Source organism: Belonocnema kinseyi, chromosome 5, assembly GCF_010883055.1.
Source record: "Belonocnema kinseyi isolate 2016_QV_RU_SX_M_011 chromosome 5, B_treatae_v1, whole genome shotgun sequence".
NCBI lineage: Eukaryota > Metazoa > Arthropoda > Insecta > Hymenoptera > Cynipidae > Belonocnema > Belonocnema kinseyi.
Window position 1 is genome coordinate 8,195,727 of NC_046661.1, and position 13,966 is coordinate 8,209,692.

At 33.0% G+C, this 13,966-nt stretch overlaps 1 protein-coding gene across 6 annotated transcripts in view; it reads left to right on the forward strand.

Annotated features, from left to right (window-relative positions):
* LOC117172747 (zinc transporter 1) overlaps positions 1–13,966 on the forward strand; it is a 491,563-nt gene that overhangs the window by 69,569 nt on the left and 408,028 nt on the right. For 3 of the 6 annotated variants that reach the window (XM_033360933.1, XM_033360935.1, XM_033360939.1), the window contains exon 2: positions 1,796–2,108. The exons of the other annotated variants lie outside the window; for them this stretch is intronic. The gene's annotated coding sequence lies outside the window, so the exon portion shown is untranslated. The remainder of the gene's footprint in view (positions 1–1,795; positions 2,109–13,966) is intronic. 6 annotated transcript variants of the gene reach the window in all.

The following is a 13,966-nucleotide window of genomic DNA, read 5'->3' on the forward strand; positions in this document are numbered from 1 at the left end:
TGTAGGTTAAGCCGAAGCTGAATGAAACGGTACCGCAAACACAACGGGACAACACAATGAGTTTAATTGTGTTACGTGAAGTTAAGTTAGGTTATGTTAGGTTAGGTCAGATTATTTTAGCTTAAGATAGGTTTGACCTCTTTGCAGGTTAAGCCCAAGCTGATTCAAACGGTACCGCAAACACAACGGGACAACACAATCAGTTTAATTGTGTTTTGTGAGGCTAGGTTAGGTTATTCTAGGTTAGATTTATTTCTAGGTTAGGCTCGAGTTGACCCATTCGATGTAGCACACATTTGCTACTGGGAAAATATGCTTCCAGAGCTTTACGTGTAGTTCAATAAGTTTCTGTTAATTCAGGTTATGTGAGGTCAGGTTCTGTTAAGTAAAGTTATGTTAAATAAGTTGATATCAAGCAAGGGTTGATCCTTCACAGTTGTCGACATGTTTTTGAAGTGAAAATTTGCATCACTGGCATTATTTTGAAATTTATTTGCCTCAATGCATGATTTTTCGTCATTTTTGAGGTTATGGCTCAACCATAACGTGATGGGTGATTTTTGATACCGAATTTGAATTCAGCGCCCCAAAATCCATAGGAATACGTGTGTCTTGTTACTAGATCCGCACACTTTTATTTTTTTTGTGTGGCTGTGTAATTTAACACTTTATGTATTCAGATACTATTCTAAATTTTTAAACAATTTGTATTTCTTCAAATAAGTTTTTTTTAATGAGTTATGAATATAGTTAAAATTGAGGATTCACAAAATTGAATATTATTCTTACGAAATGAAATAATGCTGAAAAGATAAAGTTTATATAAGAGTGAATAATGAAAGTACTTAATTATATGTTATAGAACTAATTAAATTTCTTTGCAAACTAAATTTCTTTTAACTTTTTTTATGAAAAGAGTTAGAGTGGATGATATAATTGTTTCAGCAACTTTAAAATATCTCGAAAAAAAACATTAATATTAAGAATGCCTCAATACATCATTTATCAAAGAAAAAATTCATTTCTAAGACTAATCAATAAAAAAAGTCGCCGATGATTAAAAATATATACCAAAGGGATGTAACATGTATTTAAAATAAAAAATTGTTTCTTCAAAATGTGATATTTTTAAACCAATTTATTTCTATATGATGAGTGGTAGATCATTCCAATATTCCTGATACATACAGTAAATATTCCCATACACGTACACTGTAAAAAATTTCGGGAATTTTCCCTATCATTTTATAGGGAAAATTTCCGAATTTTGTAGGGAAAAAATTTTTTCTGAAAAAATAGATAATTTTCCCTAATTTTCAGAAAAATTTCGGAATGAACAGGGAATTATTCCGATAAATCAGGAATAATTCGTAAAGGTTGAGAAATTTACAAAAACATAAGAACTTAATATTGTTATACTTTTATTCTGAAAATTATTTTTCATGAAGAGCTAGGTATTATTTTGGTATAATTTTATCCAGTAAGTCATATAATTGTTGACAATTATGATCATTTCTAACTAATTTTATTGCGTTTTTTATTTTTATGATTTATGTTCTGATATTATTTTAAGTATGTATTTTACTGTATTTTTTACTTTTTTTCTTGTTAAATATGTTGCATCAATAAATTGATGCTATCATTAGTTAAACTATAGTTCTAAAAGACTATATAGCCGACTACATTAACCATTCTAGCAATGCATCTCTCTCGCTCTCTCTCTCTCTCTCTCTCTCTCTGTTTCTCTAGTATATACATTTCTTTAGATTCACATTCTTTTTTCTTTGTTTTCTAGATTTCTTTGTTTCTTTGACTCTTTGTTTCCCGAGATACACATAGCAACAGCCGTCCGATATACCTGAAGGGTTTTCAAACCTTAAGTTGAGGGTGAAAATGAGTCACGGTATGAGTGACTAAAAATTTTCCAGGATACTCACGGACAATTGAAACTGAAATATGTATCCTTCAGGTCAGTTACCTTCGACCGTTTCGACAGAACATTTCTCCGTTTTTAAAGTGAGTAAAGTGTTTTGAAGGAGCCTTAAGTTTTGGAGTTTATGACGTCCATCAGTAAAAGCACAAAGTAAAAACCTGCACCAAAATTTAAGGTAAGTCTATTAATAATTTAAAAAAAAATAAATTTTGATGTCTGTTTTCGAAAAGTTTCCATTTTCCAGATCGTTTAAGGAACATTTAAAACACTGCATTTTTTTACATTCCCATTGAAAACACGCAGCTGACGCAACCGAAATTATTTTCTCAGCTTTATGAGAAGGCACGGTGATACGGACATTGTCTTCACTAATTATTTTTGAGCTTAAGTCCGCAGGGCCGCTACTTATTATATTTTGTTCTAAAGTTTGAGGTTCACCCTTTAGAACTACCTTAGGACCGAAAAAATTCAAGATGGACCAATTATACTTGAAACATTATTTTTTTTGCAGGATACTTTTAAAAATAAATTCTCTTCAAGGAAATAAAAGAGGAAGAAAAAGAAACTGTGAGAGAGCTGAAGAAACTACGCCAGTCGTGAAACTCATGGAAAAAATAGTTAAATTTCAACTATTTGCCTAAACATTTCTCTGAAACAATTACTTAATTAATTTATTGTTATTAATGAAAATATACTTGACTAAAATATAATAATGTGAGAAAAAAATCTATATTTAAAAAAAAAACCCAAAACACAAGGCCAAAAATTTCGAAACTTCCGAAATTTTCCCTACAAAATGTTAGGAAAAATTCCCTAAAATTGGGAAAAATTTCCTAAATTCTCCCTACAAAATATTAGAGAAAATTCCCAAATATTTGGGAAAATTCCCGAAATTTTTCCGAAATTTCTCCTACGGAATGTTTGGGAAAATTCCCGAAATGTTAGGGTTATTAGCTTCCCAAACATTTTCGGGAAAATTCCCGAAAATTGTTTTACAGTGTATTCTTTCAATATTCTTAGATATTCTTGTCATTCTTGAAATACTTTATAATCTCAAATATGTTTGATATTATAAAATATTCCGAAATATGTCTAAATATTCACCAATTTTCTGACATATTTCTCAATTTCTCTTCACGCTATACAAGCTTTTAATGATTTCGAATTATTTCAAACGATTTAAAAACATTCCAAGTAATTTCAAAAGAGTTTATGTATTATTGTGTAATTACACAATATTTTCAAGTATTTAAAAGGATTTTAATTAGTTTCAAAATAATTTAACGGTATTTAAAAATTCTTTTTGATTAAAAAAGAAAAAAGTTGATAAACCAATGTCGAAATATTTCAAGTGATTTTAAAGTATTTTTAAAGATTTTAGAAGAATTCCAAAAAGTACGAGAATTTTCAAGAGATTTAAAAAGACTTTAAAGTACTTTTTATAACAAGTATTTTAAAGTCTCCAAGATACTTTTAAATCCAAGAGAATTTTAGTTATTTTAAGGGATTTTGTGGTATTTCAATGGATTTAATATGGTTTAAAAAGTAAGTAAAGAAATTTAAAATCTTACAAAGCATTTTTAATGATTAAAAAAAAATTAAAAGAGTTTAAGGATTTTTATGTAATATAAAAATATCTTTTAGAATTTAAATAGACTTTCAGGAATTTCAAGGAATTTAATGGGAGTAATATGATTTAAAAATTTTTAAATTTAGAAAAGAATTTTAAAAGGTTTCAAAATATTTTTAACGAATTTAAGAGATTTTAACTTTTTTATTTTTTAAGGAACTTTGGCAGAATTTAAATGAGCTTTAAGATTTTAAAATATAAAAAATAATGCTCTGGAATTCCTCAAAGTCTGATATATTATATATATTATTATAAGCTTAGCAATATTTTTTATAGAATGAGTTACAGAAATGTGCAGACGGCCGTGCACAGCTGTCGGTTATGTTTCAGACTTTTTTCCGCTTTTTCTTGTAATACTTCTAGTTAGGTTAGCCGAGAGGCTTTAGGAATTAGGGATGCAAAACTTACAGGGTTCGAACCCCGTGGCGAATAAAAATTTCCATAGCGTGCGATTATAAATAGTGTAGTGATTGTGTAATAGTAAATAATGGTGTAGTTAAACATGTGAAAAAATATTAGAGTATAATAGTATTAATATAATAATACAAAAGATTAGTTTTTTGCGGCGAAAAATCAGTTGTCATTTTACAGAACTGTTCTCTATAGTTTCGAGATTTCTTCGATATAGACTGTATTTGAGCTAGAATTTTAGATTTTATAAAACTATTTTACGTTTTTCCTAACTTGCCTTTTAATAGAGATGACGTCACCTTGGCATTTAAATTTTATAGAACTTTGTAACACATTTCGTTTTATAGTAGGTCCCCGCTGGAAACATTTTCAGGTCCATTCGTGTGCCCGCAAATGGCTGACCACTCTCCTTTAACGAGGCACCTGGGTCTTCTTAGCTTGGTCTGATTCCTCATTGAAGCTTCAAAGCTTCTTTGTAAAATCTGCAAGCAGTTTTTCAGAGCCCGTTTTTTTTCGAATTTTGAATGTGTATTATTGTGTATTGCAGATAGGTTTTAATAGTTCTAAAAAATTCAAAAGATTTGAATAAATTTCAAAACATTTCAAAGGTTTAACCAAAATTTCAGTAATTTCATAAATAATGTTTTATATTTCGTGAAGATTGTAAAACATTTAAGATAGAAAAAAGATTTAAGGATATTACCAATATTTCAATGATTTAAAAAAGATCTTAAAGATAACAACAGATCCCAATGATTTAAAATGATTTGAAAGATTTTAAAAAGTTGAAAAGATTTTGAAGCTTTAAATTATTTTATTATTTTAAGAATTCTAGAGTTAGTGTAAGGACTTTTGGATTATTCAAGATGAATAAAAAGATTAAAGTTTTAAGATTTTATTAGAAATGTCAGAAAGATTTAAGTAATTTAAATATTTTATAAAGTTTTTCAAAGAATACAGTCATATTTCAAAGATGTCAATGTTTTCAAAGAATATTTAAAAATTTCATAAAGTTTTTAAAGATTTGAACAAACTTTACAGAGATTTTAAACGATTTATCAGATTTCAATACGTTTTTATAATTGCACTGATGTCACGAAATTTCAAAAGATTTAACAAAACTTCAAAATATTTGATAAATTTGTCTTAGATTTCATAAAGATTTCAAAAATAAAAATGCTTAAATTTCGAATTTTTCGAATTCATTTTTGGTAATTCTCACAGTATTTATTGAATGAACCTCATTTTTTTTTATAAAATAGGGATATATTTTATGAAAGTGTACGTATAGAAGTTTTTTGGTCTTAATACAATAAAAATTGCAAAAAAAATCATTTCTAAATTGTTTTTTAAGAAACATATGAAATCGAAAAAAAAATGTTTATTCGTATCTAATCGCGCTCTAAATTCAATCAGTTATAGGCGCGATTAGGACTATACACCCTTCAAATTTCATAAATCTAGTTTCACTTGTTTTCGAGTTATTATAAAAAGAGTATTGGCGAAATATATCAACGCACGCGCTACACACAAACACACTTCCACACATCCTTACACCAACTTGAACATTTTTCAAAAACTTAACTTTTGGATTCCTGAGATCGAATTATGTCAAGATATGTTAAAAAATAAAGTTTAAACATTTGTATTGTTACAAAGTTTCGTTTTTGAAAAAGTAAAAATATTTAAAAGTTTAAAAAATCTTACAAGCATTTCCAACTTTTTTTACAATTTTAGACTTTGATAATCTTGCAATTAATCTAAGGGTTGTTGGATTATTTTGGATAAAAGAAAGAAATAGATTTTCAAGATTTCATAGAAATGTTAGCAGGATTTCAGCAACTGAAAGATTTTTTAAATATTGCAAAGATTGCAGAAATATTTAAAATATTTTAGTGTTTTCAAAAAAGATTTGAGAATTTAACGAAAATTTCAAAGCTTTCAAAAGAATTCAATAATTACAAAGATTTTAAGCCATTTTAAACATTTTAATTGATTTTTGCAATTTTAATTCTTTAATAAAAGTTTTAAAAGATTTCAAAACATTAAAAAATATGCAATGATTTAGAAAGATACCAAAAAATTTTAATGGTTTAAAAGATTTTAATAATTTCAAAGATTTCGAAAATTTCGTAAGGGTTTCTAAACATTTAATGATTAAAAAAGAAGTTAAAATATTAAAAAAATTTCATTACTTTTCGATTTTGATAATCCTATAATTGGTCTAAGGATTTTTGGATTAGGTTAAATAAATGAAACAATGAGATTTTAAAGATTTTGCAAAGATTTCTCAAAATATTTTACAACGACTTTCGAATATTTAAAATATTTAACAGATTTTAAAAATGTAAAATATTTAAGACATATTTTACAGGTTTTTAAACATTTTAAAAAGATGTCAATGATTTTAGAAAGTTTTCAATGATTTTACAAAGATTTTAAAGATATTACAAAAACCAAAGAATTTTGAATTATTTTAAAGATTAAAATTTTTTATATGTTTTCATGATTTGAAAATATCTTAAGTACTTTAAAATATTTTTAAAAGATTTATAATATTTCACATAGATTTGAAAATATCTCACGATTATTAATAAAGAAATAATAAATGGTAAAATTAAATTTTTCTAAAAAACATCTACTAAGGCTGCTTCTTATGATTTCTTTCCAGCAATCGGAATTTTTGTGTTTCGATTTCTAGTCGAGTACAGTATATAGATCTTTTTTTTTAAATATAGTCAGAAATGACGTTAAGTATTTTTATTATTTGCAGAGTTAGCTTCATCGATAGATTTAATTTCCAATTTCACGGATTGTAGAATGACATCTATACTAATTGATGGTATATTCTGGTATGGTAATGCTAATGGTATTAATGGCACACCTTTGATGGTGATACAGATCCCTTTGAGTTACTTGTATTAAAAATTGTTATTTGAATATTTTCATTTTTTTTTTAAATATTTAAAATCCAATCATTTCGAATTTTTTATAAAATTTTAAAGATTTTAATGATTTCAAAAATTTTAATCATATTCAAGATTTCACAAGGATTTCTAAACATTTCATAAATTTAAAATAGGTTAAATATTTTAAATATTTCACAAAAATAAAAATTTTTTGTTATTTTTATATTTTGTTAATCCTATAAATGGGGTTGAGATTGTTGGAATAGTTTAGATACTTTAAATGATGATATTTCACAAATTTTTCAGAGATTTAAAAATTATTTCATAAAGATGAGAAAAATTTTTCAGATTCAACATCTTTTATTTAAAAATTGTAAAAGATTTCAGACAGATTTTACATGTTTCGTATACAGACATCGCTTGTGTCGCTAAAGCTACTAGGATTGGTTCTATTCGCTGATAATGGGCGCTTAGCGTTCGGCCCTCTGGCGAAGGGTACACTGTTATTATCGATGTGCGCACTAGTTACTAATGTTACTTTGGATACCATTTCTGTTTTTAAAAAAGTAATTACTTAGTCAAGTTCAAACCCTGGGCGCTTAGCGTTTGATCGTTTTAAGAAGCGCGCAATATAACTCGTTGGTTTGGCTAAACATATTACTGACTACTTCCTGATGCGTGATTCGTACACAGACATCGCTTGTGTCGCTAAAGTTACCAGGATTGGTTCTATTCGCTGATCATGGGCGCTTAGCGATCGGCCCTCTGACGAAGGGTACACTGTTATTATCGATGTGCGCACTAGTTACTAATGTTACTTTGGATACCATTTCTGTCTTTAAAAAAGTAATTACTTATTCAAGTTCAAACCTTGGGCGCTTAGCGTTTGATCGTTTTAAGAAGCGCGCGATATAACTCATTGGTTTGGCTAAACATATTACTGACTACTTCCTGATGCGTGATTCTTATAGTGACATCGGTTTTGTCGCTAAAGTTACCAGGATTGGTTGTATTCGCTGATCTTGAGCGCTTAGCGTTCAACGCTTTCGCGAAGGGTAGAATGTTATTATCGGTATGTGCGCTCTAGTTACTAATTTTACTTTGGGTACCATTTCTTGCTTTAAAGAAGTGATTAATTAGTTAAGTTAAAATCTTGGGCGCTTAGCGTTTGATCGTTTTTAGAAGCGCGCTATATGAGTCAACGATGTAGGCAAAAATATGACAGACTACGATCTAAATCGTGATCTTTATGTTTACATCGCTTTTGTAACAAAATCTGTTGTAATTCGTTTTATTCACCGATCTTGAGCGCTTAGCGCCGCATAGCGCTAAAACTGTCCATTTTTTGGATTTTTTACGCATATTTCATCCGGCACTTATAACCTTAAAAAATGCATAGTTTCAGCTAAATCCACCGAAAGCCATTTTCCCATACATTTAGTGCGGGGTCCTTTATAAATATTCCACAGGTTTGAAAAGACTTTAAAAAGGTTTCACAAATATTTTAAAATGATGCATGGATATTTTGAAAAGAAATTTTATATTTCAAATATTTAACAAACTTTTTGTAGATATAAATTATTTTAAGATATTTACAATTCTGTAATTGTTCCAAAGATTCTTAGATTACACTGTAAAAAGTTCTATGTAATTTTACCACAAAGATCGTAGAACATACAAATAACATTGATTACTGTGGCAATAAATTTACCAAAATTAGATAGAAAAAATATCGCTGCAGTGTAAAGTCGTATATAGGTGGCAAAAAGCAGTTTTGGAAAAATCTAACTTTACATTTGCTTGTCATAACCTCAAAAATTATGTTTCTATTGCGAGCATGGCGAGCGTGCGAACAAATTTGTTCAAGTAAAAGACATTGTATTACGATTTCAATTATAAAATATTCAAGTTCCGCTAAGTCAGAATCTTGTTTGGAGGTTATATATGAAAATATAATAAAAGTATAATAAATCTAAGACATGGACGCGGAACGCCATCAAGCATTCAACTGCGGCATCACGAGGCTGCTAAAACCTTACGGCGCTGTTTTGAATGAATTTCGGTGCTTATATACCTTTTCGGCTGTGGTAAAGTTTGGGTTTTGTCCCATAAGAGTGAGAAAGATGAAGAGCATTTTTGGCCCAATTTTTTGCCGTTTATCTTTTTCTCTATTTTTGAACAAGAACTAAACTTTCCCACAGCCGGAATGGTATGTAGGCAGCAATAAATTCTGCGTATAAAATTACATTTATCTTCAAAAATTCGCATAAACAGCCTAAAATTACATTTTTATTTTCATTACATTTTAGTGTAAAATGGCCACAACAATCGCTGGTATTTTTAAGTCGGATGATTATTGTGGGAAAATTGTACATTCATTGTAAATTGTATTCAGTTATGGTAAAATTCTTTGAATAATCACAGTCAATTTACCAGAAATGTTTAATTTTCCTACAATAATCATAGAAAAAACTTGAAGAACGATATTTATTTTTAGTAACATTTCTTACAGTGTAGGTTAAATTTGAGAGAATTGAAGGATTACTAGATTTAAAGAGGATTTAGCGTTTTCTTTACCATTATATAGTTTTAAATAATGTTTCAAGTTACTTACCTTAAAATAGATAATATATTACATAAATTGTTAGTGATCTTATTCTTTACACAACACTGTTTTACCAATGTTCATACAGTACTAGTTAGTACGAGTAAAAACAGAAAATGTATAGAGAGACGTTGATAGAGTTGCAAAAATTCTGTTGGTTATTTTTAATATTCTCCCGCGTTTAGTTTTATCGCCTTTTCCCTAGAAAAATGTCAGCATTTCTATTGGTGGATTTCAAATAGTTGGCAGTAGGATCGCTAGGTGGCGGGACAACTTAACGCATTTCTGCTCTTTCGTTAAGAAAATTTTATAGTTAACGGAAAATCGTGTTATATTTTGCCGGTTAAGCCAAAAATAAAGAATAAAGAAGAAGAGAAAGAAGAAATTGATCGATCAGCATAAGCTTTGATGCAGAGCTAGAAAGTCTTGCGGCGGTGAGTTAAAATTTTCTATTATTTTGAAATAAACCAATTTTTTTGAGACGACTTAATATGTTTGTATATAGTAGTGTGGTGATATCCTTATTTGAGATTTATAAGAAGACATTTTGGTTAGATTTGTTTTTTTTAAATTATAATTTAATAAAATTTCACAAATATTAAACATCAATGCAAAATAGTTTGATAGAAACACTTACTATAACAATGATGATCATTTGTAATCAGGCCCGGAATTGGGAATTCGCCGCCCCTGGCTATTCGTAAAATGCCGCCTTTGTTGTATAATTTTCTTTATAAAAATTTCTTTTACGTCAAAATTTGCCGCCCCGGGCCATGACCCGCTAACACGCTATATTAAATCCATGACTGTTTGTAATTATTTCATATAATTTCATAAATATTCGAGTAAGACTTCGAACATTTCGAAAAATTTCACAAAGATTTTAAATCTTTTAAAGATTTTAAAAGGATTTCCAAACGTTTTATGAATATAAAAAATGTCAATATTTAAAAGTTGTTACAAATATATAAGAAATGTCGTTTATTTTAGATTTTAAAAGATTTTAAAAATATTTCAATGACTTTAGAAAGATTTCGAAGATGTATAACGCCAATCCCAGCCTTGAGGGATACAAGGCCAGTAGTGACATCACAAATTTCTGGACTTACCTTTAAGGCGCCAGACATCTCCTCAGCGTCACTTCACAATAATTACTTAAACTCAGATAGAAAAAAAAATAGATGTTAACTTTCTCTTATAATAAGTCCCTAGCTCACGGAGAGGGATAAAGTGAGGGCGAAAAACGAGTAGACCACTTAAATTTTGTTAACGCAAAATTAATGAATTAAATTTATTAAAGGACGTTATAAGAAAATGGTTAGAAAGAATATTTATAAGGTTAAGCGGTAGAATATAATTTCTCTGGTGGAGAAAAACAAGATCTTGCCGAATGACACAGAACGAAGACCGAAAACCGACTAACCAAAAATTATCATCTTAAAAATCATCGCGACGAATAAATTTTATTCGTGTACTCGCGGAAATACAATAACCTCACAAGCAATATAAAATCCGGAAAAACAATTAATACACCATAATTCAAAATTTGACGGTAAAATAAGCACAAAGAACAATGACTCAAATAGAGATGAATCGACTGACGCCTACCTTATTTCCGTTGGTAAAATATCCATAGTACAACGATTCTTCCTCTCAGTGGGAACGACCAACATGAACTGACTTGTAGCGCCGTTTTTCTGACCTTCCCGCTCATCCTGCTCGTTCTCAGCCAGTGTCCGGTAGGTGCTGCCCTCTTACGCTCCACGTCCGACCTTCATCGGTAAGACTGGTTCCGCCATAACCATCCCTGGTAGTTGTGCACTAGTTCTCGTCTGATGTTAGACGTGCCGGTAGTGGTAAAATGGCCGCCTGTCAGTCGTGCCATGTGCTGAGCCGGTTGTTATTCTTACAATCTTTAATAATCGTCGACAGTTGGTTTTTAACTCCGGATGTGATGGATTAATATTGGGTCGGAGTAGAAGGTGGACCGTGGAAGTGTGTTTGGTGGCGGCAATGCCGTAATGTGAGTGCGATCCGTGAGTGGCTGTGTCGAAGTGTTTTTGTTTTTCTCTGATGTTCTTTTCAGATCCGAAAGGAATTTCGAAGGCGTTGTTGGGATTTAGGATTCCAATTTTTCCACAGAAACAAAAGGTAGGACGTCTGATCCATTGTTACAACAAAAATTTACTAGCTAACCATATTCTAAATTTGACGTGAAGTATGTGTTCAGTTCTCTCATCTTTCCTTCTTTTCTAAATAGAATAAACTTTAAAATTTCCTATCTACACTCATTCGACATATCAGAATTCTCAGACTCACTCCTTAGTTTTCTAGATTTTCGAGTTCATGCTGGTAGCAATTGACCTACCCAAACATGACTGTAATAGTGTCTAAAAGGAAATTAAATTCTTTGAAGTTTACTATTTACCAGACCCATTAACAGAAAAGGTATTGCTGTATTCTTAAGGTACTCTGAAATTGACAAATCCTAGGTCATACTAAATCAGTTTCAAAATCGAACATCAATAACTACTCGTAACTAACTATTCAAACTAAGAACTAAATAGAGCTCAAACTCAGACGGCAAGAAATGCTTACAACTAACTGTACAACCTAACACTAATGGAAAAGCTTACAAACTAACTGTACAATGATCAGAGTCTCCTCAGGATGGCATCTGCCAGAGCCTGGATGACTGGGTGATCGGCATCCAGCGCCTCCCTTTCTCCAGGCAAGGCAATCGTGGGATTAACAAATCCGGCTCCGAGAGGGGAAAGCAACCGCTGAAGCGACCCAGGCAATACTAGAAGCCGGTGGGCGAGCACTGGGTTCGGATGAGGACTGTGCCCCGACCCAAATGGGAGTCGTGGCCCCGTCTCTCCTCGCCTGTACCTATCCACGCACCTCGAGCACTGGCTGACCCTAACTCCCGGCCTGCCGCACGAAAAACAAAATATCCCTCTCGGGACCGAGCAGGCCTGATATGGATGACCCGTTAGATGGCAATACCGGCATCCCTTCTCCGGTGGTGGCATCATCGGAAGCAGGAAAGCTACCTCATACACCTTGCGTGCGCCCGGAGAGGAGCGCGCCGGTGGCCGGTACAGAGCCAGCCTCTGGTCCTGGACCGGAGTCGGAAACGAAACTTGAGCCGACCTTGGGCTCAGGATCGTCATTGCCGACAGCCCAACCGGTGGTCTGACTGGCGCCATCCGGGGAGGCTCCGATCGCACCTTCCCAGGACAATCCAAGGGAGGTGGTAGTCGCAAAAGGGCAGAGACCTGCGCGTCTATGCTAGCCAGCGGCGATGGTCTTTCAAAATCCCGGATATGACGAGGGGAATCTTCCTTGGCCACAGCGGGCCCCGACTCGCGCCTCCCGGTTCCGGTGTCGCTGTCCAGTTCCCAACGTCGGATCCCAATCTCCACCGTTGGCCGCAAGACAGGGGAGAATTCTGAAGGTACCTTATTTTCTATCTTTAATCCGACTGCTACGGCGGGGATCTCCTTCTTCCTCTCCTGTCTCTTGGGCTCGACGGAGTTCGGGATCTTGGGGATGGTTCCCCTCGATCTTTCGGGGTCGCCCTGGGCCGCGACGACGGATGAGATGCGCGATCGGGATGCCGATGGTTCTCCTCCTGGGTCTTCCTCTCGCCCTAACCTCTCGCTGGTCCGCTGTGGCCCAATTTTGAGCCTCGGCAATTCGGGGCCTTGGAGGCCTACCTCGCTTCTTCTTGGGAGGGCCCTGAGGATTTCCAACTCCGGCACCGTCACCGGTCGACCTTGACGCCGCTGGACGATCATCGGGAACTCTGGAAATCTGTCCTCCACATCGATCGGGCTCCTCGCCATCCCGAACAGTGGCTCCGCACTCGGGTCCTTGGGCCTTCTTCGGAGTACGAAGCGCCTGGTTTGAACGATCCATCTTTTTACTTGCGAGGCGGTTCCCGGACGAAACTTCGGGAGCTTCTCCTTCCTGAGCAACATTCTTCTGCTGTGAAAAAGGATTTTCGTTAACTCAGTTCGGATCGATCGACCAATAATGTTTAAGATCCTTAATGTGGGCCTTTTCCAATATTCCAGACTCATTTTTAATCTCATAAATTACCGGACTAATGACTTTAATAACCCTAAAATGGACCTGCATATTTTGGGGATAGTTTTCTAGCGATATAGTCGGCAGCTGACGACAAAGTATGAGTTCTACGCCAGACGATATCTCCTACTTGGTAGCGGATATCCCGTCTACGGCGGTTATAACACCTTGCCTGACGGTCTGATGCTACGATGATGAGCAACTAGATCCCTAAGGGCCAACAATCGTTTTATTCTACACTCCCAATCCAGTACAGCTAATGGTACGATATTAGGGACTCCTTCCTCTTGTCTTCTCAACGACTTAGCCAGCCTAGGCTCTCTACCATAATTTAGGAGCGCTGGCGACACCCGAGTAGAACTATGTACGGCAGTGTTGTACGC